The sequence below is a fragment of the Dermacentor albipictus genome, chromosome 7 (assembly GCF_038994185.2).
Source record: "Dermacentor albipictus isolate Rhodes 1998 colony chromosome 7, USDA_Dalb.pri_finalv2, whole genome shotgun sequence".
In the NCBI taxonomy this organism is placed as follows: Eukaryota; Metazoa; Arthropoda; class Arachnida; order Ixodida; family Ixodidae; genus Dermacentor; species Dermacentor albipictus.
Window position 1 is genome coordinate 99,931,289 of NC_091827.1, and position 24,938 is coordinate 99,956,226.

At 51.9% G+C, this 24,938-nt stretch overlaps 1 protein-coding gene across 3 annotated transcripts in view; it reads left to right on the plus strand.

Moving 5' to 3' along the window:
- Window positions 1–9,215: 9,215 nt before the first annotated feature.
- The window catches only part of LOC135916847 (cytochrome P450 2J4-like), a 62,312-nt gene continuing 46,589 nt past the window's right edge, over window positions 9,216–24,938 (plus strand). For 2 of the 3 annotated variants that reach the window (XM_070521392.1, XM_070521394.1), the window contains exons 1-2: window positions 9,228–9,279; window positions 16,920–17,184. The gene's annotated coding sequence lies outside the window, so the exon portion shown is untranslated. Of the gene's footprint in view, window positions 9,280–16,919; window positions 17,185–24,938 lie in introns of all 3 variants that reach the window. The other variant, XM_070521393.1, reaches the window with a different exon arrangement.

Here is a 24,938-nt window from a genome sequence, read left to right on the forward strand (position 1 = left end):
CGATGCATCGGCTCCGTCAACTTTTGACTGGATCCGTGGAACTTCGGATGTGACCCTCCTGAATTTGATGCTACTGGATCCCCAACATCACGAGGAACCTGTCGACAACCGTCTCGTACAGGTGGGCCGAAATTTGGACATTCTACGACAACTTGTTACTTTCGCCACGTTGCGGATAGCTAACCCTCAAGAGGGCTAGCTTTGACTCCGTCGGCGCCGGGGTTTCCCCGGGACTTACCGGCCGATGGCGACCACCAAGATGGCTGGATACGACCCTACCACCATGGCCTTGGCAGAAATCGAGACTCATGGGCAAGACGAGGACCTGCCACCCACGGAAGATGAGTGTCTTTCCATGATGGTGAATCTCCGCCGGAGACGCCAGCAGAACAAGGCGGCTACAAAGGGCGACGCCGCAGCTGCGTCTCCCACGTCAAACACGGCAGATAGGAATCCCAGCCACCCGGGTAAGCCCGGCAATGCTCGCGTTGCGCTGCCGCTGAACAAGAAGACAGCAACCACCTGGCGCCCGAAGCAGACGCCAAAAATGAATTCGGAGGATCTCATCGTGGTATTGAAGCCGCGTGTGACCCTGGACCTCAAGATGGCCTTTCGGCATGGAGAAGTGGGAGCGGCAGTGGCCCACTATGTGGGTGGGGCGGCAGGAGCTGCTCTCAACATCTGGCCGGTCTGGGACCAAAATCTCATCGTCTATGGAACACAAGTGGTGCAAGCAGCGGACAAACTTGCCAAGGAATTTGACTTGAAAGTGGGTGAACGCTCCTTCCCCTTTCGGGGCCATGTGAAACTAAATGGTGAAGTGTGCCGAGGTGTGGTCAGTGTACGGGCTGACGAAACCTCCGCATCGCTAAAGGCTAAGCTTGAATGGCGAGAAGGCGATATTGCCTTCATACGGAAACTTGGTACATCTAATGTGGCGGTGGTGACCTTTGTGGGCCGGCGGTTACCACGTTACATACACTACAACTGCGAGTGTACCCCGGTCAGGGAGTACAAAAAGACGATCCCCGCCTGCTACATATGTGGCACGATGGGGCACCGCGTGGACAATTGCCCCCCACCCAGTCGTAAGACGGTGTGGCTACTGCGGCCAACACGTTGGAACTGCGGACCAAGGCCTGGCAGAACACGAGTGCACCCCGACATGCATGATCTGCGGAGGGGCCCACCTCACTGGCTCCAGAGAGTGTGTAGGTAAGTTTCGGAAGCTACAGCGACCGGGACAACCTACCCAAAATGAACGGGGTCAACCACTGAAGACGGGAAAGAAGGGACCAGTCACCCAGTAGGACCACGTAACCCCGGCCAACAAGAAGACGGGCAAGTCCGGGCAAGCCAACCGACATCAACCTTCTCAGAACCAACATGTGAAGTCCGGGACCAGTGCCAAGCCGCCAGCCTTCAAGGCAGAAGATTTTCCGCCGCTTGGCAACAACCCTACTGCAATCCAGGTGAGCAACTGGGCGGGTGTTGCCTCTACTTCCTCTCAACCCTGCCCCACCCCCATGGTACTGGAGCTGAGAAAAGAATTAGAAATTCTCAGAAGTCAGAACGCGCAACTGGCAACTAAACTCAATGCACTGGAAAAGGCTAGGGCAGAGCCGCTTGTTCCAGGAACAATGGATGAGGGGGACGACTCGGCGTCTGTGTGCTCGAGCTTTGCTCCGATGTCACGCTCCCCTGTAATCGCTAACTTGGAAAGCCGCATAACGGCGCTTGAGCAAACCATGGCCGAACAAATGGCGCAGCTTCCCGCTCTGATTGCGGAGACCATTCAAGCTCGGTTGCAACAAATTGCAGCCACTATAACTGAACAGGTGACTGTACAAGTAACTCAAAACATCAAGGCCTGGATCCAGGCCAGTCCAAAATTGTTTAGGCGCGCAGGGCCTGTCAAGGAGCTGAGCCGCCCATCAAAAATGTTTCGGTCTGTCGATGACGATGAAAATGATGGTTCCCCCCTGGCAGCTTTGCAAAGTGCCGGATCAGTTGCGGCAGTGGGCGGATTAGACCAAGCAGCCTCGAGTCAGCAGCATGGCTCAGGGAATTAATCGGTCACCTCGCAAACCAAAACGGGAACCGTTATAATTAATACAGTGGAATTGTAGAGGATTCCGTGATCGGCATAAAAGAGCACACTTCAGCCTCTACCTCGAAACTCTTGAATTCCTAGCAGCCATTGTAGCTCTACAAGAACCTGGTGCATCTGCCAAAATGTCGGCGTACAACACATTCCAGAAAGACCCATCCACCTGTATTCTTGTACACAAATCGTACACGGCACAGGAAGTGGATCTAGACATTAATCTGGCCTACTCGTACACAATGATCACCGTGCTTCCCCTACGGCGCTCTGACTCATCAGTGCATATTCTTAATATCTATTGTCCACCCAAACTCAAACACGTTAATTTCTCTGACATATTTAGTCGGGCGCTGAAGGTAGCGGGTCGAGACCCATTGTTGATTGTGGGCGATTTCAACGCTCCCAGTCAACTATGGGGTTACAGGAAGGAGGAAGCACGTGGGCGTAAGCTAGCGGAGCTTATCTCAATGCTAGGCATCACTCTGCAAACCGACCCGGCACACCCTACGCGTATGGGGAATTCCGTCACCAGGGACACATGCCCTGACCTGACGCTTTCCAAACACGTACAAAACATTGAATGGCACAACATGGAGGACACTCTCGGCAGTGACCATTGTATCATTAATACATTAATACATGTACGACCTCTAAAGCGGCCACTTACTCACGCCCGACTCCCAAAGTGGCAGGCATTCCGCAAGTCCTTACCAGCCACCGATCTCTTTGAAAATGGATATGAAGCATGGGCACGAATACTCACCTCAACCCTCAAACAATACGAGAAGCACATCCAGACAACGGAGGACTGCCCAGCTGTGGATAACCATCTACTCCACCTCTGGGAAGCCCGCCGCAGTCTTACCAAACGCTGGCATAGACAGAAACACAACCGTACCCTCAAAAGACGAATTGTAGAGCTCACCCAAAAGGCCACGGAATATGCCTCTCACCTGTCGGACACTAACTGGGTCGACCGGTGCAACACAGCAGCCACACAAATGTCTGGTAAGAGCACATGGAGATTTTTCCGCCATCTGATTGACCCCTCACAATCAAGAGGAGAAACACAAAGACATTTACAACGTGCACTCCACAACTTCAAAGGCACCACAACACACCTGGCCGAGACATTACGGGACAAGTACTTGTGCCAGAAACAGGACCCCAAAGGCACGGAATATCTTTATGCAGGCAAAGATAATCCAGAGTTGGACCAACCGTTCCAACTCTACGACCTCAAGGCGGCTCTGGCCAAGATGCGCAGGGGCACGGCGCCAGGTAAGGACAAGGTCACAGTCACACTGCTGGCCAACCTCCCTGACTAAGCATATGAAGCCCTGCTCGAGTACATTAACGCAATCTGGAAAGGGGAAAAGCCGGTTCCCTTAGATTGGAAGACAGCACTAGTTACATTCATTCCTAAATCAGGCAAGGCTATAAACACCGACAACTTAAGACCTATCTCGCTCACATCGTGTGTGGGCAAACTGATGGAAACGATGGTGCGCGATAGACTCTCAGAATATTTGGAACACCGTAACACTTTCTCGGACACGATGTTTGGCTTTCGCCCCCACAAGTCAGCGCAGGACATCCTGCTCCAACTTAACAGAGATGTATTACAGCCTATCGAGCAGCCTCATAATGACAAGGTTATCTTAGCCTTGGACTTGAAGGGTGCTTTCGATAACGTTAAACACAGTGTCATACTGAGTCACCTCAGTGAGACACACTGCGGCCGCAACACTTTCAATTACATAAAAGATTTCTTGACAGATCGGGCTGCACTGATCCGTATTCAAGACACCGAACATGGACCCTATCAAATGGGCACGCGGGGCACGCCACAAGGTGCGGTGTTGTCCCCACTGCTCTTCAATTTAGCTATGCTGCACCTTCCGGCACAGTTGAATGATATTGAAGGCATACGGCATGCGCTGTATGCTGATGATATCACGATCTGGGCCACCGAAAGCAACTTAGGGCACATGGAGGAGAGCCTGCAAGCAGCAGCACGGGTGGTAGATCGCTACGCGGAGCACTGCGGCCTCCAATGTGCACCAGAAAAGTCAGAATTTGTTCACTTTAGGGCTTCCCCTAAGGCTAATACAAACATCCACTTATCCCTCAGCAGTGGCGCCATCCACGAGTCTAAGGAGATTAGAATTCTGGGACTCTTTGTACACCATCAGCGAAAGGTCGACACAACACTTGAAAAGCTCCGGAAGATTGGAGACCAGGTGGGTCGAATGATCCGCCGGGTCTCCAATAAGAGAGGAGGGTTACGAAGCAAGGATGCGGTGCGGCTCGCTCACGCTTTCGTAACTAGCCGCATCCTGTATTCAGTACCCTACCTCCACTTGCGGAAGCACGATGAAGACAGGGTAGAGGTTATCCTCCGCAAAATGATGAAAAGGGCTCTTGATCTCCCGGTATCCACTTCCAACGGACGATTTCTCGGTCTTGGAATGGTCAACACCTTCCAGGAGCTCAAAGAAGCTCATCTAACAAATCAATACACAAGGTTAGCCCAAACACGATAGGGCCAACTACTTCTGGCTCGGCTACACATCCAACACGATTTTCACATACAAGAAAGAGTCAGAGTGCCAGAACTATGGAGACGCGCCATCCGAGTTCGACCCCTTCCAACCAAGATGGATAGAGAAGACCATATTGGATGCCGCCAAGCTAGGGCGGAAGCTTTGGAGCGTCACTATGGCAACAAACATGGAGTTTACTATGTAGATGTCGCTGGGCCAAGCCACGGGGGATGGTATACAGCAGCAGTCATACATCAGGGAACACAGGTGGATGGGCTCACTTTTCGTGCACCAGGTACAACACAAGCAGAGGAGGTAGCGATCGCCCTAGCTGCCTCGGACTCTAATTCTAAACATATCGTCACGGATTCGCGTGGCGCGTGCCGTAATTACGAGGCTGGTTGGGTCACCCTATTGGCCGAGCGAATACTGAGAACCTGCAGCAAGGATGTCGATCCTTCCCGTCGACCCGCTGTATAGTTTGGACTCCTGGCCATCAGGGCCTTCAAGGGAATGAAGCTGCTGATGCGGCAGCCCGAGCACTCACTTACCGGGCGTCCCCTTTGGCCCCTGAGGTCCTGGAACAAGAAGGCGAAATTCTCTTAACTTTTAAAGACATTTGTACCTATTATAAGGATAGCCATCACCGGTACCCAGCCCCAGCTAAGGGACTGGAGAAAGCGAACGAACGCGTTCTCCTTCGCTTATACACCAACACAATGCTGTGCGCGGCAGTAATGAAACATTTTGATCCTGCGATCACTGGCAGGTGCCAACACTGTGGCGAGGTGGCTGACACTTATCACATGGTGTGGGCCTGCCAGCAAAATTCGGCTCTCACCCCCCACCCCAACCCCAACCATACCCGAGAGGACTGGGAGGCAGCCCTGCTTGGTTGCTCAGACCTTCAGGCCCAAAAGGCCTTGGTCAAGAGGGCCAGGCTGGCGGCTTCGACCAATGGGGTCCCGGACTAGGGACTCCACCTGGTATGTAGGGCTCCTGCGTGAGTCCACACCTCTCTTTCTTAATAAATGCTTTCCACCACCACCTACCTTTTTCGCGACGCTTGCCACCTGTTCAACCGGCGTTTTCAAGGACGCTGTCAGTTTCTCCTTTACCTCCTCTTCCATCAACTCGGGATCTTCGTCGTCAGGTTACATGTTGCCAGTAGCACTTTCATACGTACGTACGCAATCATGTGATTCATGGCTGAATTCCCGGCACTCAGAACACCTTGGCACCCTGCAGTCTCTTCTAATGCGTACTTTGTGTCGACATCGAAGGCAAATTAGAGCTCTCCTGGGAACGACGACAAGCACTGAGCCACCAAAGATCTTGCGCAAATGGGGCAGCGCGTCCGGTGTTATGTTCTATCGGAGCGTCATCCACACAATACGCGTGGTAGACTCGGCTTGCTCGAAGCCCCTCACCCTCCAATCCTCTTGTCGTACTTCTTTCACTTCGCCATAATGGTCGAAAGCCCTTTTTAATGCTTCCCCGGTAACGTGGAATGGAACCCAGTGCACTTTGAGTGTGATGTTTTGCTGCACTGCCTCAATGACGGCGCAAAAGCGCCATTTTACATCCAGGCCACCCAATTTACCCAGCCTTTCCTTCACCTCTGGAGTTCGTAGTTTGATGAGCCACACATGCGTCACTTGGAAGGGCAAAATACCGGTCACGTCTTTCAATACACCGAGTTCTTGCAGCGGGTCACGGAAATCTCAAGAGTTTGACTGGAGTGTTGCAAAAATTTTGAAATCTACTCGTACAGGGCTGTCGTGCGGGTCTGTGGTAGAGCGACTGTTCGTTTTTTCGAGTCCCTACTGATGCCGAGCCCAGCGCTTCCCCTCTCTTCCCCCAGACTCCACCACGCCGGCCGAAGCAACCCACCCGTTGATCGCCCTGCCACTCCTAGTCCGCTGAAGGCAGGGAACAGCATATGCGCACGAGTTTGGAGCATGCATTTGACTTAGCCATGGCGTTTATGTAAATTCTACCTAATATATAGCATCATAGCATCTATCGCATCCTAGTTGCGTGGCCATTCAAAGAAGTCGTCAGTTTCACCCGAACATCCCAGCCAAGTAACATTCCTTCGCTCTGTTGAAAAGAGTATGTGGTCTAAAATCCTAAACCAGTACTTGTCTTTTCCCCTGTGCATACTGCTATTCCTTGCATACTTCAGTCAGACTTCCTCTTTAAGTTTTGGCATTTTTGTCATTTCTTCTTGAACTGCACTGTACAGGGAATCACTAGTGCGATGTATCTTATTTTATTCTGCACTAAGTGCCATATTATAGCATACATTGTTTATCCTTTCAAACGCCACAAGTAGCAACTATATTTATTCTTTAACAAGTTAAAGATTTTAATCTATTCGACGTTTACACACTTGTGTTTCAAACATTGTTCGACCTCTTAAACATTAAAGTAGTGTTCTACAAAAACAGATAACTTTGTTTCAGCCTATTTAACGTGCCCGGAAATAATTTCGATTCATCAAATTATTGATGAAAAATCCTACCTCGAAAGCAAATAAATTAAAGGCTAAAATAAGCAATGCCTAATTGTTAATGAAATCAATATCTTATTCAACCAGTCCTACGACAGAAGGTCGAAGCCTGTGTGAAGTGCAAGCAAATCGGACATCGGCCGGATGTGTGCCCGGTAGTGTGTGTTACAACTTTTGAAAAGTGCGGGTAGGCTAGCGCCGACGCGAACCATAGCTGCAACCCTGATTGTGTGGTCTGTGCTGGTGACGCCGCCACGGGCTCGGTGCAGTGTCCGTAGCCTCACGCGCCGAGAAGGACGCCTCCACCTCCAGAGAAGGATAGATCCGATACGAAGCAGACAGGCGAGACGCTGCCACCTGCCCTAAAAGAGGAAGCGCACTGACTGGCACTCCCGACGCCATCGACCTCACCCCCAGTATCATCGCAAGGCCAGGTAAGCTGAGCTGAGGTAGCATCCCGTGGCTGCTCACTTCCCACCTCGTCTCACATCACAAAAACCAATCAGCTACTCGAATCAGTTTCACTTGCACTAGAAAGCGTAATGTTAAAAGTCAACTTAGCATGGATCAACGCTCAAATCCAATCGTTGAAAACGTCGACGCCTAGTACGTGCAATCCATCAGAGGACAGGGAGGTTTCTAACAACATGCAGGCGAAATCGGTGGTGGCGTCTCGCCCTCGACTTACGGCAGGACTTCCGCCCGCCAAGTTCAGGAGCCCCAACGAGGTCGAAATCCTCTTGGACGCCGACGCCTACATGGCTTCGAACGACAGAATCGCAGCCCTCGAAACCAAAACCGATCAGAAATTTCTTGCCTTCGAGGCTCACAATTCACACCTCGAGACTCGCATGACCAATATTGGTAATATACCTTGATGCGGGCCCGCACCTCCCCCAAAATGTTACGGGGAGAAAATGTATTTATTTACAATATATACAGTTACAAGGTTGTAGCACAGTAGCCAGGGTAACGCTATCTACCGATCGTCGAGACCCTTCAACCTCCTCTTCTCCTCCCACCGCCCTTTTGTCCACAGCGGCACAAACTCGTTCTTGCCAATATTTAGAACTGAGGTTGAACAGCGCGAATAAGACAGCGACACGAGGAAACAAACAATATAGAGAAGCGCTCACTGCCAACTTGAAGATCACTTGAAGTTCTCCAGCCATTTTATGCCTTTTTCAGCATAGGCATGCGTATATGACTCGCAAATATAACGGCAAAATCAGCTACATCATCATCTTTCATGCAAGAAAGCTATCTCTTTTTCGGATAAGGCAAGAGAGGGAGCGCTTGCACATTTATTGGAGATCGCAGGGAGAGGCCTCCCTCCTGCAGTGGACATGACATATGATGAGGATGATAATGATGATTTCATATGACGAAAATTGATGATTCTGACAAGCACCATACCTCATTCTTTTTGGTTTATTCTCTATATGTCATACGGTTGCACGAAACGTTGCCTTTAAACAATGACGGTGTTAGTAAAACACTTAGTGAAATATTTGAAGTATATGGTGACCACTACTGTCGTTCCAGAGACTTGAGAACCAATCTGCAATACACTGCAAATATGGTGACATACGGTCGCAGTTTCCGGTGAAAGAGCAAAGTTTATATATGAGGTCATAAAATGGCATATGAAGAGATTCCACATATGGTGCTCGCCAACTTCCTCTGATTATATTTTATCACAAAAACTTTGACAGTTATATTTTATCGCAATTTCAATGAAATAAAAAAGCCTAAGCAAAATTAAGCAACAACGCATGGGCCGTCGGTATGGCAAAGAGTAGTGGTGTTTGCCGGATGCGATGAACAATTCGCCAAGGGAAAAAATGCTTTCAACGGATGTCTGCCAGTTAGCGAATATAAAAAGAAATAGGATGTGATACATCTGCAGTTGGTTTGGTTGGTATTACTAGGCGCGAGTTGTCGACTCGGAACCGGAAAAAAAGGAATTTGGATGAAAGCAGCCCATTTTTAGTGCTGTTATTCGCCACGTGCCGCTACATTTTCTCTGTTCATTCCAGAGCAATTCACTTGAGAGACCTTCTCTCGATCAGTTTATACACTCAACGCTGTACCAACATCTCGCAGCTTCTGTAAGTTCACAAAATTCTGTCACTCCTAACAAATGTTTCGGTTCTCTAAACTATTAAATTGGCATTTGTTTCTTAATAATGTAAGCTGTATTCCGTTTGTTTTTTTCACCTGTGATAATGCAAGTAAAGTTGAAGTTCATGAAGGGGCATGCTTACACCATGCAATCCTATGCTTTTCTGGAGCAAAGTCTTACATGTGCGTTTTGGGGGAGAGACCATGAGAGTAAAGAAGCATTTGCAGATGCCCGCGCAAGATCATTTACCGTATAGTCGTACCATACAGTTCAAACTATTTCAGACCATAAATACTCAATACTCAATCAATAAACAGTTAGTCAGTCTACTTATTGCGAACTCACCGAGTGAAGAGAGTAACGAGCTCCGGGCCATTACCTTTTCAAGATATACTCCAACATTCCGCACACCCTTTTCAGCCATAGTCTCTCCAGAGGAAGACGCAACTTACTTATGAAGAAATAAAGCCTGTAACATGACGCAGAATCCAAACATAATCCAATGCTAATCATATACAATCTCACAGGGTACTTTAGTGCTGAAAATAATGTAAAACAAATGTAATTTAGTAGGTGCACTATGAAGTCTTACGAGAAGAGTGACTAGTTGCTCGGTACCAGTGCAGTTATGTCGTGCTCTTATTGGCATCAGAAAACCCTCAACGAAGTAAATACCGGTGCATGTAGTCCTAACAAGACGTTCACATCTTTTCATGATAGAGCGTCTCCTCTATATAAAGTTCTCATTGGTACCTAATTCTTTTTCGTAATTGAAAGTTATTTCTTTATGTATTTATATATTCGAAGTACCGCTAAGGGCCCTCCGGAAGAGGGCCTCTGAAAAGAGGCGGTGGCACACGAAAATACAGCCATAACAATTAGTGACAAAAAGTCTACAAGCGCGTCAAAATAGGCGAGAAATTATGCGGACAAGGCTATGTGTAGCAAAATCAAAGTTCGGATAAAACCAAGTTACCGCAAAATTAGAAGAAATTTTAAAATTGATAAACTTGAGAACAAAATTGGATAGATAGAGACGGCACCACAGGAACACAATACATACAGTCACTAATCGAAAGAAAAAGCGAAAGTACATTTCCATGTTGCACAGAGACGTCACATTATGATATATGAACGCAGCATTTGTTGAAATTTATCGTGGTGAACTACAGCAGCAATGTCTGACGATAGGTTATTCCTGACAAGTATGGTACTGGGTATAAATTGTTGCGCCTAAAGAGCTGAGTCACATACTGGGCGTTTCACATTGAGAGGGTGATCTTGGTGAGGGAAAATGACAGAGGGCGACTGAAAGAAGTCATCACGCAAACACTCGTAATGATACAGTAAAAAAAAGCTATAGGCACGCGTGTTTCCGTCGTAGTTATACTGGAACCAACTCGGCCCGATTTTTTAAAATGTAGCGCTAGTATAGGGGCAATAGCTTGAAAACATAAAATGAGTAGCATGGCTTTGCAAGGATTCAAGACTCGCACGATGTAGTCCTGGCTCGGATACCATATATCACGAAATAGGACGGATAGCAAAGGTACCAGATAACATATGCATATTCAATTTTAGGTATGATTATTGTGGTGTACGTGAGTTTTTTTAGGTGTGGAGGCAGGTCATTTATCCGTATTTCATTATTCGAAATGTGCGGTTAACGGATGCAAGAGCAAAGTTGATGTGACGACGCCATGTTAGATCCGATTGCAAATTGATTCCTAGGTATCTATACGTGGTAGCAAGCTCAACAATATTGCTATCAAGAGAGAATGACGTTGAAATACGGGACAAGGAGCGTGTAAATGAGGGGCAGATAGCTTTAGTAAACTTTGGGGTAATTCGCCAGTTTGAACACGATGTATTCAATGCGTTCAGGTCTGATTGCAATGCTTCATGGTCAGTGTCAGTCGAAATGTTTGGGTAAAAAAACTCACTGCCCTTCCACTCTGTGGAGAAGGGTGACCAGTGAAGCTGTGTATGTGGGCTTCAATGGCGAACTGCACCTCCACCGCGGGTCGGCCCGGCATTGCACGATCTAAAGGATTGGCCCACGTATGGGGAGCGCTTAACGTCTGCTTCACCTCCACCGCGGGTCGGTCCGGCATTGCAATATCTGCGGGATGGGCCCACGTATTGGGAGTGTTTAACACCTGCTTCAGCTGCGCCGCGGATTGGCCCGGCATTGCAATATCTTCGGGATGGGCCCCCGTATGGAGCGAAGTGGTTCTTGTGGTGAAGGAGGAAAGGCTAGCACTATGTACTGCAACTCATGCGGGAACACGGCTATGCGCCAGCAGGGTGGTGGAGATGGGATTAAAAGGAAGAGAGGGTAGGAGGGAGAAAGGTAGAGGGTCGTCCTAGCAGCGTCAGAGCAGCCCGGCCAGGAGGGCCCAGTGGGTTCGACCGGAGGAGTAGGCTGGAGGCAGACCGTGTAGGAGGTGGCCCAGCAGAAGCGAAGTAGTGGCGGATCAGGAAGCCCGAGGTGGGGGGGTGATTACGACAGGGGAAGAGGATATCTTCCTGTCGTGAACATGGGAGCCCCAGGCGGTGGAACTCCTGCAGAAGTCGGCCGCGGTGCTGCAGGTGAGCAGGGCAGGCCACCAGGAGGTTTTCCAGAGTCTGGTTCACCGCAGGAGGCACAGGCTGGAGAGGTGGATTTCCCAAGGCGGTGCCGGTGGGCTGTCGTCCAGTAGCAGCCCAGTCACAGACGGAGTGGCAACGAGGCCGTGCTGTGGAAGAGACCGTGGAGGCCGGCCCGTGGATACCCGTTTGTCCGGGTGGCAGGTGATGATGTGCCGGCGCAGCCTGTGTCTTGAGTAGTCTGCGGCCGTTACAGCAGGGTTGAGGGGGACGCTTGAGAGGTGGGCCCTCTTTGCAAGAGGGTCCGCCCCTTCATTTCCCGTGATCTCCACGTGCGCCACTAGCCTATACAGGTATAGTCAGCATCCTGCGTCCTGAAGGGCCGTCAGTCTTGAAGAGAGCAGCGCAACCCCAAGGCTAGCCTGTCAGGGTTCTGCAGGCACAGCAGCGCCGCCTTGGAGTCGCAGAAGATGGCTGCCGAGGTCGCTGCTAGCTCCTCTGCCAGTAGGTCCACAGCAAGGTAGAGACCTGCTAGCTCTGCTGCGGTAGAGCTTGCATGTCCCGGGAGATGGCACAGCTTGCTCTTTTGTAGGGCCGTTGCAACACAGGCTGCTGTGGATGAGCCCGTCTCCGGGATCACGGATACATCGATGAAGATGTGAAGGTGGTCCCCAAGTGTCTCGTGTGGGAGAGAGGCTGCTGTCTGATGTAGGGCATATGTAGAGGAACGGTTCTGCGAGACACCTGGCAGCTCCATCGAGATAGCGATTGGTGGTCGATGTGGTGGGTGAGGCTGTACAGCGTTTGCAGGCGTGTCCCCTATGACTTCTTCATAGAGGCCACACAGCCGTCTCATGTGTGATGCTTGCCGGGGGCATAGGCGCACCAGGAGTGCTTGACCATCTGCAGCATGGTGTAGGCGATCAATGTGTCGTAGCCCCGGTTGCAGGAAGAGTAATAGCAGGGGTCAGGCACCTGCCTCTGTGTAGACAGATGTGTAGACAGATGGGCAGCTGGCCTGGGGGGTGTCCGACCGGTAAGATGGCTGCACTCTGGCTCGGAAGGGGCGAACACGTGCGCCAGAAGTTCCGCGAGGGCCTTTTCGCTGATTTCTAGTGACGTGGCCACAGCGCGGACGGATTGACGGCTCGTCCTCTTGCCGGTGAGTGACTTGAGTAGTCGCCAGGGTAGCGGTCCCCTTGAACGGTCCTTGACGCTGGAGCACAGGCTCACACAGCTCAGATTCCTGCTGCGCCGGGCCTCTCTTCTACAGCAGGCGTCCACTCGTCTGTATTCAGTCCAGTGCTCTGACTTCCCTGTCCGAATTGGCCTGCGCTCCATGCGGCGCCTGGAGGCACGGAGATTGAGTAGGCGGAGATCCGGGGCAGGGGAGTCCGGTGGGGCAGAGCACTGAACGGTAGCCACCTGGGTGCACTCCGCGATGGCGTCGAGAAAGTCACAACGATGGGCCACCTCACTACAGTGCTTCCTAAACAGAGGCCAGTCTATGACGTGGAAAGTTCTGGTCTTTGGCTTCCTTCGTATACAGAGGTGATCACAATGGGGAAGTGGTCCGAACCCCAAATGTCCGGAGTTGTGTCGCAGGAATAGGAGCACTGTTCTGCGGTGAGCGAGAGATCGATGGCTGAGTTCACCCCTCGGCGGACATAGGTGGCTGCTCCGCTGTTCAGGATTACCAGCCCGGCTCTGCTGATGGTGTCGTGGAGGCTTCGGCCTCGGCTGGAGCAGGGGCGACTTCCCCAGCCTGTGGTTGGCGTTGAAGTCGCAAAATGGACTTCCTGCCTCTCGAGGCCTAGAGCCAGCTGGTCAAGGATGGAGGAGTTCCATGTATTTCCTAGTCATATGCATATGCTCGCCATGGTCGTGTCTTGGGTGCCGAGACGCACCATGACAACACGACATTCCAGGGGGCCTCCTACGACGTCGGCCACTGGAACCACAGCGGGCGCCAGGTTACACCGAACGTAGATGGCTGTCCGTGGCTTGTCGGGCTGGTGGGCGTCGTCCAGGCACGGTGCGTCCGTGCAGCCGCGTCTCGTGCAGGTGGTGGCGCCTGAGTAACTGGTGTATCCCGGGAGTCGCAGGTCCTCGGCAATCGCGTGCACCTCCTGCAGAGCAAATACGTCGGAGTCGCTCTGCAGGAGATGCAGGGAAAGGTCTGCGTGTCGCCGCCGCAGAGAGTTAGTGTTCCACTGGAGAATACTCGGGCGGTGGCGATACTTCCTTGCTCTTGGCTGATCAGACATGGTAGTCGGCTGGCTGATGGCAAGCCACTGCCTGCAGGCAGATGAGTCGCAGCGGGTGGTCAGCAGGCAGCATGGTGCTGACTGCTTCCGTGATGAGCAGCAGGTTCGATACCAGCTGATCTACGGTAGGCTGGGCAGGAGGCCCGGCAGTGTTCTGTGTCTCCTGGCGGCGGGAGGCACCAGGGGCTGGTACCGATGGCCTGGGTGGCGGGCTGGTGCCCTTCATAACGCTGACATAGGACCGCGCCGAAGGTCAGGATTGCTTCGGCCTCTGCTCCTCGCGGACTGCGGCCCTGATAGCGCGCCTCGAGAATGGCGAGGTAGAGGAAGCCATGATTGTGGCCACCTTGCGTTCTTCCTGCCATTCGGGGCAAGCAGGAGTGTCCACCCTGTGCGAGCCCCCGCAGTTCCTGCAGCGTACGGTCTGGCAGGAGACGTTCGCCGCGTAGCGTTTGCCACAGGAGATGCAGTCGGTCGGCCACTGAGAGGACTCCAGGACGTGCCCGAAACGGCCGCACTGTCGACACTGTAATGGGTGGGGCCTGGCTGGCCTCACCCTGAAGCCGAGCTTGAAGAGGCGTACGTGCTCCGAAGGGACCGGTCCAGCGAAAGGGATGGTGACGGTGCTCCCGTCCATCGTTGCCGACAGCATAGGGATGCTGGACTCAATGGCCCCCAGTAGTTCCGTGTCTGGAGGCAGCCCGCTCTTGCCGCGCTCGGCCGGCGGTCGGGCAATCACAGGGTTCGCGTGTAGCTCGGTGAGCTTGAGCAACTCCTGCAGGCACTCCTGGGTGGTGGTGCCGGCGGCCACGATGTTGCGCCTGTTGTTGACGCGAACCGCTGTTACACCGGGCTGCAAAGAGAGGGCCGCGGCAAGTGCGAGGCGCGGTGCTCCTCGGAAGGCTCTGCCGGGCGCCGAGGGACGGAAGAACACCGTACCGACGACCGCAGGGTCCACCGGGAGCGCAGCATTCTCCAGGGCCTTCGCACGCCGCCTGTCCCCCTACAAATGCACCGGAGTGAAGCCGTCTGACGTTAAATCTTGGGCAGGTGGTGTCCGCCTCTGTACTGCCGCTGCAGGCACGCTAAGGCTGACCGGGTTAGCAGGTTGGCGCCGCGAGTCGTCCGTTGCCGCGGAAGAGGAAAGCGAGACATCGGCAGGCTCTTTTATCTGCTTCTGCTGCTTCTTCTTCCCTTTTGGCTTTGGCCGCGGAGCAGTCTGGCGTTGCGACTCCTTCAGGAACCGCGCCTTGGGGTGCACGGGGCCCTGCGGTGATGCAACAGCGGTTGTATCCTCCTCCAGCTCCATCGCGTTGGTAGCGTTTTCGTGTGCAGCCGGATAGCTGGCATACGACGCTGCGGGGGGCGCACCACCATCGGGAGCAGACGGCACGTCGTGGATGATGCCAGGCCCGTCCTCGCTCGGAGGAGGCGCGAAGGAGGTGGCTGTCACCCTTTCCGGAAGGGTTTGTTCCACGTGGTCGCTGGCTGCCGCGTGCTGCTCCGAGCTGGGGGCAGCGCTCGACGGCTGCATGCGACGCCCGGTCGCCTCCTCGTCGTCGCTCTCTGCTTCGAACTGGACAGGTCCATGTCCTCGTCGTCAGAGGGAGGCAGCGGGATTTAAGCATGGGGCTCCTCGTGTGCTGGGCAACCGTACTCGGGGGGCACCGAGGCTACCTCGGGGGCTGCCGGCTTCGTGGCGTCTCTTTGGGTATCCGCAGGTTGGAGGGGGGGGGGACCACAGGCAGATCGACGGAGGTGGCCCGTTGACTGAGCCACTCAGCCAGCATGCGAGTGGCACGGAGTTCCAGGTCCTCCCTTGCCCGGAGTTCGTCGAGGGAGGCGGGGCCGAGTGTCACCAGGATCAAACTGGCGTGGCAATGGTGGCGAACGCAATGTGTTATCACGACTATGCTTAAGTATTATTTATACTAGTCCAAAATTTCTTTCTGTAATGTTGGGAGCGTATTTAAACACAAACATTTATATTTCGAGGCTTTCAGAAGACTAAGTGAATTTTCAGGACTGTGAGGTATAGGATATTATCGCTGGTAATGCCGCCGTAACAGTGACATAATACAAGGCTTACCACATGAACATCAAAATTGTCATCATCCACAGAATAGCGCAAAGGCACCAATGAAACTCATTACCCGTTTCTCAGAAAGTTCCATGGTTTAAAATAAACAAAGAAGTTGAAGAAACAGACAGCACAAGCGTATTGAGTTTGCTGCTTCGCTTGGCTAGCTTCTCAGGTGGGTAACTATCTTCCGTTCATCAATCCTACCGCGCCTTCCGGAGTTTCTCAGAACTTACTTGCATTGCCACAAAAAAATTGGTGCGCAGTTGCATATTAAGAAATATGTTCGCCACTTTAATAAGCACATTTGAAAAAAAAAACAATGAACACCGTGAACTAAATGTGCCCTCGATGCCTCCAGACATCACACAGGCAAAAACTACATCGATGGTGTTTAGAGATTTTGACGGCTAATAAGCCCACAAAAATAACTTCACGGCTATTTAAAGGTCGAAATACAATTATTTATTCATGTTTTTTATAGCCCAAGTGGATTGAACAGTGCAGTCGAGTGCATATTAATACTGCCGCGTATCTTCTATGTCAACTAGAAAGACAACGATATGAGCTTTAGTAGGCTTTGTTCCGTGCGTCGGCCTAGTGGAGATTGGAAGACGCAGAAGACATTTCTACGTTTGACTACTAAAGCGAGCTGTTTCTGTTATACGTGTCCTCCTCTACATCCACCAGTGTTGCATTGCACCGCGACACTGGTGGGGGTGCGGGGCACGACTATCCGATGCTCCGAACCCCTCCATGGCGCCGTTCATCCAGCCCTGACACACTGCCGCCCATTCCAAGGCCTGTGCATCGTTTCAGTCGTCGATTGCTACGCCTTACTCTGGAGCTCACCCCCATAGAGAAACCTTCGTCCAGGCGCTACCCATCACCGCCCATGGCCAACGCCAGCCCGCCACAGAACCCCGAAAGCGTCCGTTTGTCCAGCCCGCCGCAGGTAACCCTTCTTCTTCCATGGATTCCGGATCGCTTTCACGGTGGCGCCCTTGAAGGCGTCGGAGACTAGTTTCAGGGCATCGCTAAGATGAGTAAGTGTAGTTCTATGCAGACGCTCAGCAACGTCTCCTTTGCGCTTGGCGATATCGCTCGTAAGTGGTATGAAAACTGAGAAGCTAGTCTATCGACGTGAGTAACTTCCACCAGCAGCTCCTTGACACTCTTGCGGGTGTCGACTGATGCCAGCGTGCCCAGCATCTGATTGAGTTACTGGTTCAGAAACCCCACTAAACCATCGCAATGTTGGCCGAGGACATGACCCGTCTGTGTCGTAGAACACACCCAGACATTAAAGATAAGTTGTGCTACCTCATGCACGGCGTGAAGAAGCAGTAGTTCGCCGCATTCCTGCGCAATCCACCAAGTAACGTGGCTGATTTTATCAAGGAAGCTACTGCTTACGAGCAATAAAAACAGCGCTAAACGATGGGACGAGTGAAGGGACACAGACAACGGCGCTGTCCCTTCACTCGTCCCGTCGTTTAGCGCTGTTTTTATTGCTCGTAATCATGAACCAACCAACCAGCCAAAATGTTTACTCTTTTGAAGCTACTGCTATTGAGCGAGCACTTGATTAACGATGAAGGTAGTACGATCGCTTGTCCCATAGCATCATAGGTCAATGCCGCCCCCATAGCAGCTGAAACTCATAGCTTTATGCGTGATCCGACTAGAAAAATTGCTCGCGAAGAAATTCAGAAGCTCGCGACTCCGCCATTGGAACCGCAAGTGGCGTCTGTCGCAGCAGTCATACGTGACAAAATCAAGCGAGCGCTCTCGTCTCCGGACCTTAGCCCCGAGCCGCATTCCATGAATTACACCGCCGCTTCCCAACGTCCACCATCTGTTACGTCGATACCGCCGTATCGCTAGCCATCGACAACCACACGTTGCTCACCCCAGGAAGAGCCTCTGAGATGTTCGCAGTTTCGGAAAGCAAACATATTGCGGATTGCAGATCGGCGCCCACTCTGCTTCAACTGTGGTGGTGTCGGCCACATTTGCCGCCACTGCTGGCATCAATACGTACCATTTCGCCCTCTCCGCTCTTAGACTTCTGCATAACAACTCAAGGCCTCCCAATGTGTCTCACGAAAGTAAAAACACCGCGGGAAAGGCCCCATGTAAGGACTGCAGGCGATCAGTTACTGATGCCTGCCGGACGATGTCCGGCGCGATTCAACATAGGAGGTGCATCTTTCTTCGCCACTTTCGTTATTCTGTCCGTGTGCTGTAAATACTTTTATCGGAGTGCACTTTCTGAGAGAATATGATGCGGTCATCAAAATCCAAGATGGTTAAGTAACATTTTGCCATAATCCTGATTGAGTTGATTGTTTAGAACCACGGCGCAATTCATTCCGCCTGAGCGATGACGGTGTCATCCCGCCTCGAGAGTGCACTGTTGTGGCTGTGGCATGCGACGAGCTATTCGACGGGGAAGGAGTTGTAGGGCAAATAAACGTGATGTAATTTACACACAGTAGTTCAGTCAGACCTAGTATTAATCACCAATAGCCTGTTACATTTCCATTGTCCGATTAATGCGCCTTCCATTAGGCTCAATCACCTCTCTTTTGCGAGAGCTCATTGCATGATAGTCTGTAAGTTTCCTAAGTTAATCGCACCCCATGCCGTTTTTGACAGCGTTTTTTAGTGTAATAAATTACCCCAATACAGAAACATACCAATGGCAGTCTTCTCCCCGATCAGACGAGACTAGTTACCCTGATCCAATCGTAGGACATGAGTGCCACCCATTATCTTTCGAGTCTGCACTGCCATATTCCGGCGTTTTAACGACACTTATCAATTGGCTTCTGTGGCACTTGAATGTGAGCGCAGATCAGCCAGATGTACGAAGGAAGCACCTAGACACACAAGATAGTTTTATACCGAAAACACGGCACGTGAACCTAACACGGGGGACACTTAACAATCAACATAAGCTCTCGTTCTACGCAGCAACCACCACATTGACACACTCACAGTTCCGGCTTAGGAGCTGTGGTGTCGTCGCAATGGCTTGGTGATCTTGGATCCCGACGGCGGTGAACCCCGTGGGTTCTCGCCTTGCGATGCACGAATGGCCAAGGAGCTGGCCCGGACTCAGAAGCACTGCTCCGGCTTGTAGCCTGGTTCAAGCTGGACAGCTGCGCCCAGGATCAGGTTCAGGGCACGCGGCGCTAGGACTTAGCCCAGGCTCTGAAGCGGTGACTCTGGGTCGGGGCCCGAGCTTGGCAGCACATCAGCGAGGGTGAGAACTGGGACGGAGCCCTGCTTAGCAGAAGCCGCGGCGATGGTAGAAGCCGGGGCGAGGCCCAATTCGCAGCACAGGACCGGGATATCTGGACGTCGCCCAGCATTCGATCGGCTCCCGTCCAAAGCTCGCCGTGTTGCGTCGTTCTATCAGTTAGTCCGCCGTATCGCTGCAACTGATGTCTTGCGGCACACGCACCAACCAGGTGCACTCCCACGCTCTTCGGCCCCACAGGCCGAACTCAAGCACCAAAAGCTGGCGCATTTCCCTTGTCGGCCGCGAACTCCGTGCACACGTTTCTAACCCCCGTATGCAGAAATGCAACTTAAGTCGAAGCACATGCTTGACTTGATTTAGATGACGCCTGGCGTTAACGTGCCCAAAGACGGTCACTGCGTTTCCTTCGGCGCGTTCCCGATAGGCGTCACTCGGATCAAGTCAAGCATGGGCTTCAACTTAGGAGGAGGAGGAGGAAAGAGAAAAGAAGAAGGCAGGGAGGTTAACCAGAATAACGTCCGGTTGGCTACCCTACACCGGGGGAATGGGAAAGGGGAAAGCAAAGATCACAGGGAGAGAGAGGAGGGAAGGAGAGAAGGAAATTGCGGCAAGTTCGCTGACGCGTGTGGTTTTACAAAAATTGCCTTAATAGTCACAGGTGGTCGCACAAACCCGTCGTCCTAAAGAAACACAAAAGTGCCTTCACCGCTTTATGGGCCGACGGGCGATGGGGGCGGTGTTCCAGCAGCACCTGCACAGAAAGCGACCGATTGTCCAGTTTTTGGAAAGCTTTGGCAAGTTCTTGTCTCTCTAGGGCATATCTTGGACAGTGGCACAGCAGGTGGTTGATGTTTTCTTCGGTGCCACAGACCTCGCATGCTGCACTGTCAGTCACTCCAATTAATGTAGAGTATGCCTTTGTGAAGGCCACTCCTAACCAAAGGCGACAGAGAAGCGTAGCTTCACGTCGAGGAAGTCCGGGTGGAGGTCGGAGCTGCAGGGAGGGGTTTAGTCGATGTAGTCGTGTCAGTCGTAAGTTTTGCGAGTTCCACTCGGTCACTGTGAGGCTGCGTGCCAGGTGTCGAAGCTGCCTTGCAGCGTCAGTCCTTGAAAGCGGAATCGGAACGCTGTGCTCTTCTTGATGAGCTGTGCGAGCAGCGTTATCGGCGGAATCATTGCCACTAATTCCACAGTGGCCAGGTACCCACTGAAAAACGACTTCGTGGCCTTTTTGTTGGACGTCATGGTGAAGTTTCACTACTTCGTATGTCAATTGGTCATGACATCCGTGTCGGAGAACTGACTGCGTGCACTGTAATGCCGGTTTTGAATCACAGAACACAGCCCATTTTCTGGGTCTTTCCGAATCAATGAATTCCAGTGCTCGACGCAGGGCCGTTAGTTCTGCCGCCGTTGAGGTCGTGACATGCGATGTCTTGAACCGCAGTGTCATTCCTCGCGTTGGTATAACCACGGCACCACCAGAACTGCACGACGTAGTCGATCCGTCGGTATAGATGTGCAGGTGGTTGCTGTACTTTTCATGCAGAAGAAGTAAGCTCAGCTGTTTTAGAGCAGGGGCCGGTAGATCTGTCTTCTTCTGCAGTCCTGGAATCATTATCTCAACTTGTGGACGGCTCAAACACCACGGAGGAAACGCTGGCGTGGCCGCAGGTGCGTACCCTGAGGTAAACGACGCACGATGTGCACTAACAATGCCGCTAAATGTCGAGCAGGGCCTTGCAGCAGTGAGGCTCGCCAAGTGGTGGGAAGGGGTCCTAGTATAATGCCTGAGATGCATACGCATTGTCTCAACGGCAATGTGCGTCGTGATCGGGTAATCCTGCGCTAGGGCAATGGTTTCAGCCGTTGATGCACTGCGTGGTAAGCCAAGACATATCTGAAGGGCTTGGGCTTGAATGCCCTGAATCGTGCGCAGGTTAGTCTTGCAGGTGTTGGATATTGCAGGCAGGTTGTAGCGCAGGAATCCAACGAACAACGCCATGTACAACTGTAAGATAGCGTGTATAGATGCTCCCCAACTTTTTCCTGCAAGGAACCTGAACAGGTGACAGATAGCAGTCAGCCGCTTTTTCACGTAATTGACGTGCGGAGTCCAAGACAGGTCTCTGTCAATTACGACTCCCAAGAACCTGTGACTTCTGCTGTATGGTATAAGTTGTCCGTTAATAGATACGCCGTAACCAGACATTGGCTTCCTCGTGAATGCCACCATTGCGCACTTTCCGCATGAAAGTTCAAGTCCTTGTTGACGAAGGTAGCAAGATGTCTTTGTGGCTGCCTTCTGAAGCCGAGCACGAAGCTGAAGTCGTGTCACACCTGATGCCCAAATGCAGATGTCGTCCGCATAGATGGAAAGTCGTACGGTGCTTGGCAGGTTGTAAACTAATCCACTGAGGGTGAGATTGAAGAGAGTCGGGCTAAGCACTCCTCCTTGAGGGACTCCTCGGCTACCGTAATGCTCGGACGTCGGGCCATTTTCTGTGTGCATGTAGAATGATCTCCTCTGTAAGTAGCTGGACACCCACATATACATCTTGCCACCAAGTCCGACGGCTTCTAACGTGCTAAGGATGGCTTCATGGGTGACATTATCATAAGCTCATTTAACGTCTAGAAACAGAGCAGCAGATAGACGCTTACAGGCCTTTTGGTGTTGCACAAAGGTTATCAAGTCAACAACGCTGTCTGTTGACGAACGGCCCCGTCTATATCCGGCCATAGCTTGTGGATAGATTTCATAGTACTCTAAGTACCATTCCAGACGTGTTAATACCATTCGTTCCATTGTTTTTCCGACACAGCTGGCAAGTGCGATCGGACGATATGAGGAAATGTCCAAAGGCGACTTGCCAGCTTTGAGAAGTGGAATGAGGCGAGTTGACTTCCACTCTTGCGGAACCGTACCCGTCTGCCAGGAGTCGTTGTACAGGAGCAAGAGTGCCTTCCGAGCTTGGTCTCCTAGGTTACACAGGGCACGGTATGTAATGCCGTCAGGTCCTGGCGCTGAAGAACGCCTGCACAAAGCCAGCGCAGCTTCTAGTTCGTCCATAGAAAAAGGGTATTCCATGCGGGGATCTCGTGAGAACGGTGGGTGGTCGAGGGTTCCCGTACCCGTTCCATCGGAATTTGCCTCGCCAGCAATCTTTCTGCAGAAAGATTCAGCGACGTCAATTTCTCTACATTGTAGATAAAGTGCCAATGATTTAAACGGGTGGCGCTGACCAGAGGTTGTGCGAAGGCCACGAACAGTCCTCCATATAAGCGACAATGGTTTTCGCGGATCCAGGGACTCGCAAAAGGATGCCCATTGTCGCGAAGCCAGCTTGTTCATGTGACGCTGTATTTTCTGTTGTGTTCGTCTAGCCAATCTCAAATCATGATTTGACTTCGTGCGTCTATATCTTCGCTCCGCACGACGGCGAATGGCTCGAAGTTTGGATAGTTCAATGTCGAAATCGGTGCGGGAAGAACTCCTCGAAAGCAGATGCGTGGTTGTTTGTATGGCATCCTTTATCGCGCCCTGTAGGTTATAAGAGGCGCCGTCACGACAACAGTCTTCCATTATTATTTTGTATTTAGGCCAATCGGTGCACTGGACGGTTCTGGAAGACTTGGAACTAGTGAAACCTTCGATCTTCAAATAGGTTGTGATGTGGTCGCTACCCCGTGTTTCTAAATCGGAAAACCAGTGCACTCTTCTCGAAAGCGACCGTGACACGAAGGTTAGGTCCAAGCAGCTGCCATACGCTGATCCACGCAGATAAGTAGGGCTACCATCATTTGACAAGCTGAATTCCCGTTCAGAGGCAAAGGACACCAATGTTCTGCCCCTAGAGTTAACTTTAGAGCTTCCCCATAGGTAATGGTGGGCGTTAAAGTCACCAGTGAGCACCCACGGCTCTGGAGTAGATGTCAAAATTCCCCGTAGGCGCTCACAATCTAGACGGCTTGTTGGAGATAAATAGGCTCCAAGAATTGTAAACGTGAGCTTTTTCTTTTTCACTGTTAAGCAAACGTATTGATTTGCTTCGTCAGGAGGCACTGGGTGATGTACATAAGTCAAGTCACGGCGTATAAACACAACAACCTTGCTGCACTCTCCGTGGGTAGAGGACAGAAAGCACTCATACCCGGACAGTCTGATGGGAGCTGACAGGTGGGGCTCGCAAATCACGATAATGGGGAACTGGTGCGTAAAAACAAACTGTCTAAAGTCGGACATGCGTGACTTAAGCCCTCTGGCGTTCCACTGCAAGACAGATGCATGCTTGACTTCCTCTTGAAACGACGGCATCGCTCGGGCCATGGTTTTACCCTAGAGCCGCAAGCACCGGACTCAAGGTGTCCAGCACCTGCAGTGCGCTCTGTGCCGACGGGGTTTTCATGCTGCTCAGTAGAATGCGCATGGCGTCCATAAGTGACTTCAGCATCACTATGACTTGGCGATCCTCAGTCGTCGTCTCATCCGCGGTTCGTGAGGTCATTGTGGGCGGCGTACTTTGGTGTGACTCAGAGGCAGGTTGTGCTCTTGGAAGCGTAGGCCACTCTTCAGGAGGTGAGCGTGCTGCGGCAGTTTTCGTTTTCGCAGTATCTGTTTTTGTGGAAGTCGGCGTTGATACGGTAACCGCTTTGCCGGAAGATGGTGTACATCTTTCAGTAGACGTATCTCTTCGTGCTGCTCTTCGGGGCCGATGTCGTCGTCGCCTGAGAGTAGCGGCAGCCTCTTTGTGTGTCGAATGGTCCCGTACCATACGTTTGAGTACTGCTCGCTCGTGCCTCACCCGCGGGCAATCATTGGATGAGGCCTCATGAGTACCATGGCAGTTAGGGCACTTTAACACAGTGGCGCGGCAGGCATCTGCTGAATGAGATTCGGCGCACCGTGGGCACACGAGGTTATTCCTACAGACACCTTTTACGTGTCCCATCTTGCAGCATTTGTAGCATTGCAGGGGCTTCGGTATGTATGGGCGCACTGGGTGGCGGACGTGGCCAACTTTGACATGTGAGGGAAGGCTGTCTCCATCAAACCACAGCTTCAGGCAACGGGTGTTGCCAAGTCTTGTGATGTGCGTGATAAGAGTGCCTTCTGTAGTTGGCTTTATTAATATTGGTAAGTCGTCGGTTGGTATAGAAATATCGACATCATAAATGACGCCGATAGTCCCATTGCAGCCAGTAGGTATCATGGATCGCACCTGTACTTTGTCGATCTCCGTTACGTGCCGCAGGCTTTGCAGTGCACTACGGTGTAGAACATCGACTGCAAGAACATTCTTCCGTGCGTTTATTCTCACGTCCTTTATCTCATTTGGCGCGACTCCCTCAAGAAACGCAGAAAGGACTTGCCTGTTTAGGAGTCGCAGATTTGACACTGGGTCCACAGGCATGAAGAGCATAGTGTGCGGCCAGCG